At 46.5% G+C, this 13,131-nt stretch overlaps 1 long non-coding RNA gene across 1 annotated transcript; it reads right to left on the minus strand.

Moving 5' to 3' along the window:
- Positions 1-928: 928 nt before the first annotated feature.
- Positions 929-5,166, minus strand: LOC114010385 (uncharacterized). Its single transcript, XR_003551807.2, has 3 exons — positions 4,838-5,166; positions 4,130-4,657; positions 929-2,033 (listed from the first exon to the last, which is right to left on the minus strand). It is a non-coding gene; the product is annotated as an uncharacterized LOC114010385 (long non-coding RNA).
- Positions 5,167-13,131: the final 7,965 nt, after the last annotated feature.

The raw sequence follows: 13,131 nt of genomic DNA on the forward strand, positions 1-13,131 counted from the left end.
TGAGCCAGGCTTGTAGAGATGTGCTGAAGGAGGGCAGCAGGAATTCAGGGGCTCTTCCTCAACATAACTGAGATCCTCCTGCATGTACCCACTTGATCTCCCTTTTGGCTTGCAGGAAAGAGACCCAAAATCACAGCAGGCCTGATTAAAATGCACAGTCCCTTGGTCGTTATTTTAGTGCTATGACAAAATCCTTGTTCTAAAAACTGGGAATGAAGAACAGCTCTTGCTGCTTCAGCAGGAGGGACCGAAGCAGATCAGCAGCCACTGCTGGAGGAGCAGCCTCTTCCCACAGGGCTCCCAGCTGCCTCTGCTCCCACGGGTGCTGCTGGGTCCCCGACACAGGACAATGCCCCTGAATTGTCCCTACACCATGAGGAGCCAGAACCCAGGCCTGCAGCCCAGCCAAAAGCATAAGGATGCTTCAGAGGGGGCATCGGTGCCTCTGTCCCAGTGCTGCCAGTGGCTGCTGGGACGCTGCCCCCAGCACTGCGGGCAGCCACCCGTGCTGCAAGGCTCTGCTGCAGCTATTTGCTACCAGCATTTTTAATTGGACTTTTCCCAGATGGAAAGACACATGTACACACAGAGAGATGATATATATAATGCTGAATAACCACCTCACAGGTCATTGATTGACTTCACCTTTCACAGACACATGTAGAACTTAACAGCTTTTACAGTAACAACAGGAGCCAAAAAGAAATGCTACATTCTATGACGCTCTAACTGCAGTCATATGGCTGCCATCATCAGTACTTGCTACACATGCTCTTCTGGGAATGACCCTCCACCTAAAATAAAGGTATTGCCTCCGGCTCCTAGCGACACCGATGGCAGCTTCATTGGCCTGGGACTGCAAGCAGCTCAGTCATTTATATGACATTTATCCATCCAGAGCTCTTTTTCTACAGCAAGGTGTATTTTTTCTAAGTGAAGACAGTAAGGCAGGAGATCTTGGTTGGAATCAAGAATTTGTTTACTGTAAGCACGAAAGGGAAACAAGGTCGAGATAGCTGATCTTCTATAGCCACGTCCAGTGAAGTCACTCTCATGCCAGCCAGCCCTGGGGGATGGAGGGAGGCAGGGGGGTGCCCGTACCCGAGCAGAAGTACAGGCACAGTTGTGATGCTCCCAGGTAACTGAAGTGTCACCCAGGGAGAGTGTGCCTGGCACACACAGAGGAGTGACAGGTACATGGGGATTAAAATAGTCTTGTCACAAGAGCTCAGCACCAGACTGGGAGCTCTGACCTCATGCTTGTGCTCTGCCAGGAGCACCTAGTATGAAGATGAGCCTTTGGGTAGCTCAGCTGCAGGTGGAGAGAGCAGGGCTGGGAGCACTTCTCCACTGCATGAGAAGAAATTGGGACAGCTCACTGAAGACTGGAAGGATGTCACATAGCAAGAGTAATTCAGACACAAAAAACATTTTGCTGGAAGGCCCAATACATAGAGCACTTGAAAATGTTGCCCTGTATAGCTAGGGACGCACCTCTGCATCCCAGTGGAGAGCCAGACAAAGCCTGATAAGAGTAGCAGTTCATTACAAGCTTTCCTTACTTAGTTAAGTATTACTTTCCAAAATACTTGATGAAACTGGAGCCATCATTTTCCTTGAAAAACCAGATTACTGCTGTCATTCTACTGGAGTGCCACTCTGCCTCTGTGAAAGGTGAAAGGGAGTTCCTAGGAGATACTTAGTCACAGCTTTAACAGATCTTGCTTTTACAGTTGAGTTTGATGGCTCGCAGAAAGTTACTCCTCCCTTAATGAGCCCCTGGGGATCCAGTTGTGTATTTTTTCAAGATCTGTGATTCACATATGTATCTATCTGGCATCCTCCCAAATGTTTTCAAAGATAAAATGTGAGATGAACATCTGGTTCACACTATTACAATATTTATTAAACACTTATTTCTTCTTCAGAAAAGCACCATCTGCCACAACTCCAGCCCTTGTTTTGTAACATGGATTTTTCTTCAGAAGTACACAATGAAATAAATCTTCACCAGTTACCGTCCCCAGAATTTCCTGAGATGAAAAAGCACAGTGACAGTAGTAGGCTCCATGAATTGATTTGCTTCAAAAATCCTATGTTATTATCTAACTCAGTAAGAAACCATATTATCAAGGATACTAGCTCCACTTCACATTATGAAGAGCTCGTTTACGCACCTTGATAAATCCATTGCTGAAGGATTTGATGCTTTTTCAGCAGCTTAGAGCACTGCATCTTCAAGCCTTGATAGTCAAGGTGTGGATTTTGCAAAATCTCCCTTGTGTCTCACAATATTTTTGGAAAAGAGAGACAGCTTGTTCTGGATATGTAGAAAGTTAATTTTCATGCTAGTTGAATCCCTGTCTTTATGACACGTAGAAAGCTAATTTCATGCCAGTTCAGTCCCTGTCTTTATGTTCCCTGTTCTTAAGACCAGTAGTACCCAAAAGCCAGGAGAGAAAACCCCTCTGAGCCATCATCTGCTTGCCTCCTTCAAAGGCAACAGGATTCCCCATGTTTCCCATGGTCCTGAGACACATTTCTGAGTCACTCATTTCTTTTGCATGACATTTGTAGACTCATCTCACTGTGCTGGGGAGCTTGAGTGTCTGAAAGGATTATAATCTCCTGGGCTTTTAGGCCCTTCTTCTTGCCTATTACTAAAGCAAATCTAAATAAATGCTGTTAAGAGGCTAAATTCAATTTCCTGTCTCTTGGTGTTGCAGTACCACATCAATAGGAAGCTGTATACACATCACTCTGTGCCCAAGGAGCACCATACAACTGATGGGCTTCATAAAGTGCCAGGTCCTTAATGTCATGGTGCTGGGTAGCAACAGTGCATGACTCCAGCCCCTCCAGTCAGTCCTGCCTGGAGAAGGCAAGGTGGAATGAGCACATTTAGCTTAATTTCAAACTCCCCCAGGTACTGACAGCTGAAGATCTTTGCACAGAATGAGCTGCTTCTGGGATAAATGTTTGGTTTAAGCTACAGTAAAGCAGGGAGACCAAGGTGGAATCGGTTCCTCCACCTATAGCTGGCTGAGGATCTGACTTGACACACAATAGCCAGGCAAGCCCCTGCAGAGAGAGTCCTTCTCCACTACAGGCTACTACAAGTCCTTTCTGTCTAAAGAGACTCCCAAACCCTGAATTTATACCTGCTGAACAGTTGGTGACAATGGCAGGAGAGACGATGGGTGAACTCCATGAACACCACACGATGATGCTTTCCTCACATGGATGTCTCTCTGAGAGTAGCTCCCTGCACCCCCAGCTCTCTGTGATGGCAGCATGCAGCTACACTTGTGTCCATAAATTCTTGCTGTATTTCTGCCTCCATAATTTATGCTTTTAATTAACCTGGGCGCTTTTAATGCCCAGGTATTGCATGGTCCATGGTGCAGCACAACATGAAAACAGCCATGGAGACTGGGCCTCCTGCCAGTCTGCTCCTCTGGGTGCCCTCCCACCCTGTGTACCTCTCTCGAGACTTTGCTGGAGTTTGTGGTCACAGCAGCAACAAAAAGGAATAAAGAAAAGTAACGCCATCATGATATGACTCCATGGTGAAACTGTTAAAGGATATTCTACATACTACAAAAATCACATATTTCTAGTCTGGACCTGCTTTTTTTAGAGCATTAGAAAGATGTACTGAGTGGTGACAATACAAGAGATAACGAGTATGCCTTTTTAATGACAATCTGAAATTGATCCCAAATGTGCTGCTGATGAGTGCTTAAACACACACCCCCTTGAGCAGTACAAATGATGTAGGGATTTTTATCCGAATTAAGACCTAGTGGGTGAAGGTTCACACCTGTATCAGCTTCACAATAAGTTTCCCAAAGGTGAGGGATAAACAGGTAGAATCTGAGATTAGAAAGAGTAAGCAAGCATTATTTGGAGCCAGAAATGCCTGCTCACACCATGGCGGCCATGGAGAAGGTACAAGTGATGGCATGCTGACTTCAGGGAAACCAGAGATTTTCCTGCAGAGGTTCCCAAAATCTGTACCCCTGTGGGGAGGGAAAGGCTCAGACTCCTCGCGAAATGAACACCAGCAAAGAGGACTCAGAAGTGACCCAGACAGCCCATGGCCACAGCTATCCCAGGGAAGAATTACCTTTTCTTAGTGATTTCTGGATGTCAGGGGAATTTCAGTTCAGGTAGTCCTCACTTGCCCTCTAATACCAAAACCAGACCCTGAGTGTCTTCAAGAGAGCAGCTGAAACCACCGCACCTCTGCTGCTGGACTTTGCCCTGCCCTTGGTGCAGAGCAATCCCAGAAGTTCCGTTACTTCTCCCAGAGAGAAATGAGGCTGAAACCACAGTGGGCACAGTGCAGAGGTAAATTCTCCAGCTGTGCCTGTTGCATAAAAATCCTTCTGCTGCTCCTCTAACAATACATTCTTGCCGAACAGCCAGCAGCCTCGGTATAACTGCTACTAAAACTGAAACATGGGCAAGCGGGAAAATTTGCTTCAAGATCACAGGAAACCCTGTGCTTGAGGGTGGTACTTGCAGAGCAGCCCAGGGCTGGCAGGCTGCTGCTGTAAACATAGCCCAGCTGGGTCCTTTGGAGGAAGAGAGGTCAGAGGTGGAGGTCACCTCTGTGTTGCCCTCCAGGTCAGAGATCAATCCCATGGCATTCCTTAAAAAAAAAGAAGAGTGAATGTGTAACCTCAGCAATGTCACCAAAATTCCTTCTGACCGTTAAACAAGCTGAAACAGGCATCCAGAGCTACCGGAGCTGCTGTGCCAGAGAATTATCTACGCAGCATGGTTGTATGGTCACTAGCAGCTGATGAATTTCCACCGCGGTTTTGCATACCTCAAATGCGAAAAAGGCGATACAAAGCCAAATTCCTCAGGACTTATTTCACAGCAATTTTAATTGTAAACAGCTCCTGCATGCAAGTACCGTATGGTACAGAGGGTGAACAGGACTCCGGGCACAGGACATGCAGGCACACACACGAGAGTTTGAATGAGAGGCGCTTGTGCAGAACCGATACCTATTGCCATGCGCATGCACAGGCTGATGAAACCCAAAGCGACAAACTCTAAACGTGTGCACTGAGTCGGTTGTGTGAGCTGCTTCCACGCACGGAGCCAGGAGATTATGGGAACTTGCTGCACTGGATAATTCCAGTGGGGTACGAGGAGTTTCATTCCGCTGCCTGAGGGTGGTTTGATTACTCTGTACAGCGTGTTGCAATCCTCAATCAGAACGTTTCACTACGTTCAGTACGCCGCATGGGAACATCTGGCAATTTACAGCAGGACGTCTTGTAGCATTTAATGCCTGAGTATCTCTTTCCTACAACCTATTTTCATTTCACTGAATAGAGACCAAATTTCCTGAATTTTTAAATAGTCTTGCTAACATAATCAAATTACCGTGATTACTCGGCAACAATTTCAAAAAGTCCTAAAAGCACTGTTCCAACTTTGCAGTGAATTCCTATTACATGTAGAAGATCTTGTAAACACTCTGAATAAAATGCTTTTAATTCAATCAGAAGAGTAAACAGTGGTTGTTTTTAGCTATTCAATGTATTTGAGCCACAAGCATTTTTCCAAGTGAGTGACTATGGGGGTTTGTAATGCAATGCAAAGCAAACACAGAGAATATAAAAATCACACTTGTTCAAACAGGATTAAAGAGTTTATTCTAGCAGAGTTTCCAAGGATTTCAAAGAGAAAATAGCAAAATTTTTTTTGGTGGTTGTTAGGGAGGTGGAAAATATGTGATGCCTGGTCAGTGATTGTACTTAGTAGGATCCCAGCGGTACCGTGCAGCCCGCACTCCCGCTGGGTAGCAGGGCAGGGATGCCATTCATTTTTCAGTCTCTCAGTCCTCTGCAGCTCGCTCCAGTTCTGCCTTTGCTCAGCAATCGCTTTCACTGCATTTTGTTAACATGGACTGGAAGCCAGCAAAGAACTAAAGCCTGTTTCTGGCACGCATACAGCAGCAGATGAAAAATGTAACCACTCCATGCTTCTTCATGTATGCTTTTTGCAGGCTGTTTGTAAGACATGATGATAAGAAAGGGAGCAGTTTCCTTGCCCTGGGGTGTTGGTTAGTCATGTGGAAGGCACAGTGCCTCAACCCTTGCTTGGGCGATAGCTCTCGCTCACATGCCTGCATCACTGAACCTCTCCCTGCATCCCTTCTTCCTTGCCATCCCTCCCTGTGCATCCTGCAGAGGTCTCTGGTACCTTTTGCCAGCATTTCTCATCATTGCCCAGTGCTGGAAACATCCAAAAGCATGGGGCGAGCATTGTCCCTCTTCTGTTTTCATCTGTGTTGAAGCACATGGTGGCTGGCCATCCTCCCTCCCACAGCCCTGCTCCTCAAGGCAGGGGCACATCAGAGCTTCGTAGGAGATGACTGGAATAGCCTTGCCCAATTCAAAATACTAGGTGACCCAGAGAGGTCACTGCAGACTGCCCAGAAGTATTTCCTTGATACCACACTTTGATTTTTCCACGATAATGAAGTAGTTATTGCTGGGGGCTGTGAATACTTTGTCCTGGGTGGTGGTTAGCAGGTCAGTTTGTGAGCTCCCCCCACCCGTTTTTTCAAATGCATTTGTTATTTGTAAGCAGTCACTGAATTGCTGGGACAGGTGATTTGCAGATTACGGATTGTGTACAAACTTTTTTTGTTTGTTTGTTTCAGCCACTCACTACTCAGGATTTGTTTTCTGTGATTGGCAATTTAAGTGACATGGTGTCACTTCTGATCCCAGAGAGAATGGCTAAAGTACTTTAAAGAAAAGGGGTGAGAACAGCAGTCAGAAAAAAATGCCATTCTGCTGCGAGGACACATTTCTTCTGCAGTTCATCATCAACCTCCACAGATTTTTGTAGGCATTGACAGTGGTCCAAATGCTGTCAAAATGTCAGTAAGATAAATCCACTGTTTGTAGCAAACTGAACCCAGGGTACTAAAAAATATATTAAAAATGTAGATTTACCAACTAGCCTTGTGCGTGTGCATACACATGTGCACATTTGTGTAGGGATGCGTGTGGACACACAAACTGAGAAAGAAAATATTAACCTTGTGCTAGTACCATATGCACAGTTTCTGGCCTTTTACTGTGAAAATATATCATCTTGCAACCCTTCTGCAAAGTTTGAAGAAATGTTTAGTGTCACCCACTATGGTACAGAATCTCAGAATACTGCCGTGATTTAGCACTCTGTTAGAGCCCAAAATCCTTGGCAGAAAAAATCAGAGGGCTGAATTTCTATTTGTCATTGATTTCCTTAAAATTGGTGTTCAGAATCAAATGTAGACACTGCAATGGTACCTAATTATATCTGCTTTAATTCAGGATGTTGGGGTGCTCTAGACAGCCTGGATAATAACAGTGAAAATTTACATTGCCATTTAAAGTTATTGCCATCAACAGAAGCCCTGATAGAACATAAAGCCAGCTATCCACATGGATATTTCCGAAAAAGGGTGATAGTGATCTCAGACATTTCAGGGCAGGGCAGCGCACTGTGCCCCCCTCCCTGCTCCATGACTTCCCACGCAGGGCTGGGCAGCTCCAGTGCCCAGCAGGATTTCGAGGCTGTGGAAAAGCAAAGCTTGGCAGCGAGTTTCCCAACAAGTCCTCCCCACACCAGTGCACTGCAGAGCTATCAAAAAGTGAGGGTTTGGGTGTGTTTTCTTTTGAGGGTTCCTTTTCACCTCCTTGATGATCTAATGATCACACTCATTTGACCAAAATAGGAAGGACGTGTTTTAAAAAAGGGAAAGTGAACGCCTCCACTGGAAAATTTAGATTCTGAAGAGTTATTAAATATATTTGTCACATGGGCAGGAGGATTTCCCCATACAGCTTGCAAGATGATATTGCAGAAAGACTACATATAAAGGTAATACTAAGCAATAGTAATATTTTTAGCAACATTTTAAGCAATCGAGCAGCTGGAAGTAAGGAGAGAGAATCACTCCCACATGATTCACACTGTAGGATTTGCTTTGTAGGTCAGAGTTTGGGATGCTCTCTGCTACCAGCAGTTATTTCTGCAACAGGCTCCAGTGTGACACTGCAAATCATTTGGCACCAGCGTGCCGTGCTTTCTCAGCAGCGTATATTGTTGTCACAACTTCTAGAAACCCAGCTGCAATGGTAAAGCTTTCACAATAGGATCTTCAGACAGGAGACTGTATCTCAGCCTAGAAAATATCCTTGTCCATAAATCTAATGGTGAGGAACTCCTTAACGACAGCTATTTCTCAGCTGGCTGTGTGGCATCCCTGTGGCGCAGGGGGACATCAGGAAGGCTATGGCCCGAAACAACGAGGGTGAAGTGAGTTAAACAGTATCAGTTCTCCTGCTGGAAGTCCTCCTGCAGTTTTTCAATCTTTCTTGCTTGGCTATTTTTATTTAAGTAAGAACAATCTAAATTAACAAACAAATTACTGAGCATTTTGGAAACAGGTTTCAAAATGTTATAATCAGCTGATATAGTTGCCTACTTACAAAATATTGAAGCAATGAGATCCTCGCTGTGTTTGTTGAGAAATGGAGGGCTAGGATATTTATGGAATTTATTTTTGTCTGACCAGAACCTTAAGTATTCAATGCCAGTTGCTCACAGCACTTCTCCACAGACTCTGTCTTTGCCATGCAGGGCTGTGAGCCAGAGCTGCCAATGGGGCCATGAGCCAAATCCCGCTTTTCTCAAGTTAGACCCATCCCCTGGCCACATCCAGGTCCTGTCTCTGCTCCTCCCCATGTGTCCTCCTTGCCAAGCCTCCAGCCAGAAACCCTCATGTAGCAGCGAAGGTCTTGGCATGACTTTGGGTGCCGTGGTGGAGAGCACCAGGTGGTGGGCAGGGAGAAAACCTCTTTGGTGGCCATGTGCTTCGCCCATGAAGCAGGACAAAGCCTGAACATGCTCCCCAACATGGCAGAGCAGCTACCATACAGTAGATTGATGTGCTGACAGGTAAGGAGGACAGGAGGAAAAGAGTCTGCTGGCTTCCAGCGGGTCCTCTGGCTGCTCATGCACAAGGTCCAGCCTGCTACCATGACAGGGTGAATTACCACCTCAGGTCCTTTTTTAATGTGTAAATATTACACCCCTTTCATTCAGGCACTGCTCATGTATTTTGGTGGTTGGGGGTTTTTTGGATGAAAGCCTTGGTAGGGTATGGATTGTCCCATGTCAAAAGCACATAGAATAAATGAAAACTTCCTCTTCCACAGCTGGATGCTACAAGGTACGTGGTGCCCACGGCTGGGGCCTCCAGCCAAGCCCAGCAATTCACCCACACAATAGATCAGTTGTGGACACTAGTTAGGCACAGCGTGAAAGCTTCTAATTCCTGCCTTTTATCATTTTATCTTATCACCTTGACATCATTGAGGCATTTTATTGGTAAGCTTTGGAAGCTGGTAAATAACACTGTGTAGGAAAGTGGTATGAGTTAAGCACTGATAATGCTGGTGGGCTGCAATTTCAAATACTTCTGTAGACAGTAGATAGAGGTAGGAGACGGGCTCTGGGATGTTTGCTTTTTTTGTTGTTGTTTGTTTGGTTTAAACTGCTGCAGGTTGTATAGTTCATTTGCAATTAAAATACCAAAGACCAAGCAGCCCCAGGAATACAGTCATTTTCGATTGCAGCAGTGAAAGACAAGAATGTTGAAATTTCAGTGAATGTTATTCACAGCCTCTTACTTATCAAAAGAACCACGCTATTTAAAGGTAACTAATGGATAAAATATGAATAAAGATTAAACTACAAAGGCTAAAAAGGATTATTTAGAGTACTTCCATTATGCAGAGTCCTGACATTAATATTTAGACACTCATGAACACTTACATAACTGCAGCTTATTTTTAATGTTCTTCTATCTTGCTTTGTTAACAGGCTGACAAAATGTAATTTAGGACTATAAGCTGTGAGCCCCACATGGAGAAGAAAAGCCTATAATTCACATCATGCTCTGGCTTTTAAGACTTACAGGACGATGGCGATTGTATGGCAGAATGCAGCTTGCAGGGCAATATCCATTTACATGCCATTTGAGACCCTCAGGCTACGTGAAGCACTGCAAAGTGCATCATGAAAAAAAAAAAAGGGAAGAAAAGAAGCCAGTTTAGTTACAATTGAACTAACATGATGGCAAATTAATTTATAAGGTAAAGGGAAGGAAGGGAGACCCAGTTCCGTTGGTGGACTCAGTCACGTGTCTGTCTTTACTTTGCACCATTGATTCATCACTCCAGATTTTCTGTCCTTCCCTTGGTATAAAACCGCTGGAAGGGGGCAAAGCATCAGATTGACGTTTCCCAGACAAACAGAAAGTCAAGGGGAGCCAACGTGAAAAAAAAACGAAACCCTGGCTTTGTGTATACTAGGAAATCAAGGTTATTAGTTAACATTTGTTTTCTCCTCATCCAGCCTGAAGTTAATAATTATTACGCCTGTTTTGAGAAAGGCAGGGCTAGGGCTTGACCCGTGTTAAGCACAGATCTCACCAGTAATTACCCAGGACTGCACCTGACGTGCTCCCTGGGAACTTGGTGTGGGTGACAAGCTGCGGAGGTGCAGCTGCAACACCTGGGTGGCTGACCTGCCTCTAGTTTGCGTTGCTGCAGCTATTTTCCACTTGGAGGCATCCATTAGCAGTTCCCTGAGGGAGACCCGCAACACCCCATGCGTGCTTGGGCTCTGAGGTGTGAAGACAAGGTGCTGCTCCAGCTGCCTGCCCTCAGGTGCAAGGAGCCAGGCACACGGGGCTGAGGACATCGAGGCCAGGCGGCTGCGGCAAAGAGGAGGCCCCAGCCATGTTGGGGTGAAGGCTCACACTGTTGCTGGTTCTGGGGCACTGCCGGAGGGTGGCTGGAAGGATGTGCCACCTGCCTCCCCGTTAGTCCCCTTGGGAGCCAGTGGCCCCTGACAAGTTGAGCGGGCAACCCATCTCTTTGCTTGCAACAGTTTGTCCTGTTTGTCTCCGATTTCATGGCCACGTGCTTTGGCCTTGAATTTATATGCACAAAAATACATGTTTATATTCCCAGTCTAGCAGAGGTTGGCTTTATTCAGAGATTATAAGCAAGAGAGAGTGAACACAGAAGCAAGATGAAGACAGAAGAGATGACTGCACTTCGTGCATAGTCAACATACCTGCCATCAGAGTCAGAGCCTATTGCTGCACCATGTTTCCAACCTCCTTCTCAACTAAACTGCCAGTGGAGACTCACGGTGGCATGTAGGTCTGGCTCTTGGATCTCTGGCTCTGGTCTCTGGGAGGGGGGACCTCAGACATTGCTTCTCTTATTGTCCTCCTGGAGCTCCTCAGGGAACAGAGCAAGGATCTGGTTCAGTACTAGCCCCTCCTTAGCCAAGCCTAGAGCCTGTGCTGCTGGGACAGCCCCTGCTGTACAGACTACCACCAGTGGCCAGCACCTTCTACTCCTCATCCTGTTTCACAGGTGTTCTCAGGTGGGCAGTTTGCTTTACGCTGGCTTTGCAATAACTGCTTTTAGTCAACATCATCACCCACTGTGGCTGATTCCAAGGAGGTCACAAGCATGATTACAATCCCCTTGTGTGATCTCCCAGGCCTGCCTGTCACCTAGTGCCTTCCAGCCAGGCATAGGTGTCCTGAACCTTGATGAGACCTGGCTACATCCTTCCTCTGCTGGAGCCTTTCTTAGGAAAACAGCTCTCCAAGAGGTGTTTTGTGGTCCCACAGCTTTTCCAAATCAGTGAGAAGTTATAGCCCATCTCCATAGCTAAAAGAGGTCTGCTAATAGTGGCGGCATGCTAAAGATAGAAGGTAGTGGCCTCACTGTACAGCTGAATTGAGGGGGGATTTGGGAAAATCCTGGTGAATTAGTCTGGGAGAGGGATGGGCACCCATGCTGTCTGCTTGGGCTGCTGGAGAATACCCTTCCCCTGAAGATACACTTGATATTTTTCTAGAATTACATCACTTGGGTCATCTTAAACCTTGCCTAAAGGTCATTCAGGCAGGCAGCCCAAGGGTTTCCTCTTCAGAGACGGTGTGAGCTGCCAGGCTGCCTCCCTCAGCTCTTGCTGCCAGCAGTTAACACAAGCATCTCCTGAAGGACTGATGCTCCCCCTGATCACCACTGCTGCAGAAAAGCCTACAGGCTGACAGCTCTTTGGTGGTGTAATGCAATAGTGTGCTGGCGTAACTACACGGGTCCCAGCACATCACGTTAGTGTATGAAAATGGCTGTGAGAAAAAGCCACTTCAGCTCAGACAATTATAATTTCTTCAGTCCTTGCTATAAAGATAAAACCTACCTCTTCCAGCTCTTTCTGATCTTCACCTTTGCTGAGAGGGCCTGTGTCTTGAAGACATTTGTAGTAGGGAACTGGAAGCCCCAGGTTTAACCTCTGACAGGCAAAGGAAATAATTCAATGCAGAATTAACTTTACAGAGGACAGGTGTTGTCCCAGTCCTGCAGCCAGAGCAGGCACCCTCATGGCTCTGTCCGAGAAGAGGAACCAGGCAGAAAAGTTTGGGGATTGCACGTGGAAGTGGCACCAAATGGTATATGCTGGGAGAAGTCACATTGCCCCACACAGAGCTGTAGGAAACTGGAGGGACACACAAGTTCTCCACAAAGGGCATTGTGCAGAGCATGACATGAGCCTGGAGGGTGGCTGTCGTGTGTCCCTTCAGAGGGCTGCTGGCTTGAAGCAAGAGAGGATGAACAAACCACCAGCTAGAAAGAAGACGAACATCTCCTGCACTGAAGATGGAGAAAGTGCCTGGGGTGCTTGCTCAGACTGTATGAGATGTCAGCTTGGGGGCAAAGTGTCAACTTCTCCAGATCCCGAGAAGGGGAGAAAATGCTGCCGAGACAGCTGCTCTGCCTAAGAAGGCTTCAGAGACAGCCGTGACCGCTGAGTCCTCGTGCCTGGGAAAATGATGCGATGCGATGTTACAGAAGCAAGCTAATGAACTCCCTCCCTGGTGACACTGGGGAAACCTCGCAGGTCCCAGCCATGACCAAGGACTGCGGATGGCAGCAGCGTTGCCACGAGACTGGGTCAGCTGCTGCTGCCCTTGGACCAGCAGCCTGACACAGCAGAAATGCCGATGTGGGGAGG

Source organism: Falco peregrinus, chromosome 3 (genome assembly GCF_023634155.1).
Source record: "Falco peregrinus isolate bFalPer1 chromosome 3, bFalPer1.pri, whole genome shotgun sequence".
Classification (NCBI taxonomy): Eukaryota; Metazoa; Chordata; class Aves; order Falconiformes; family Falconidae; genus Falco; species Falco peregrinus.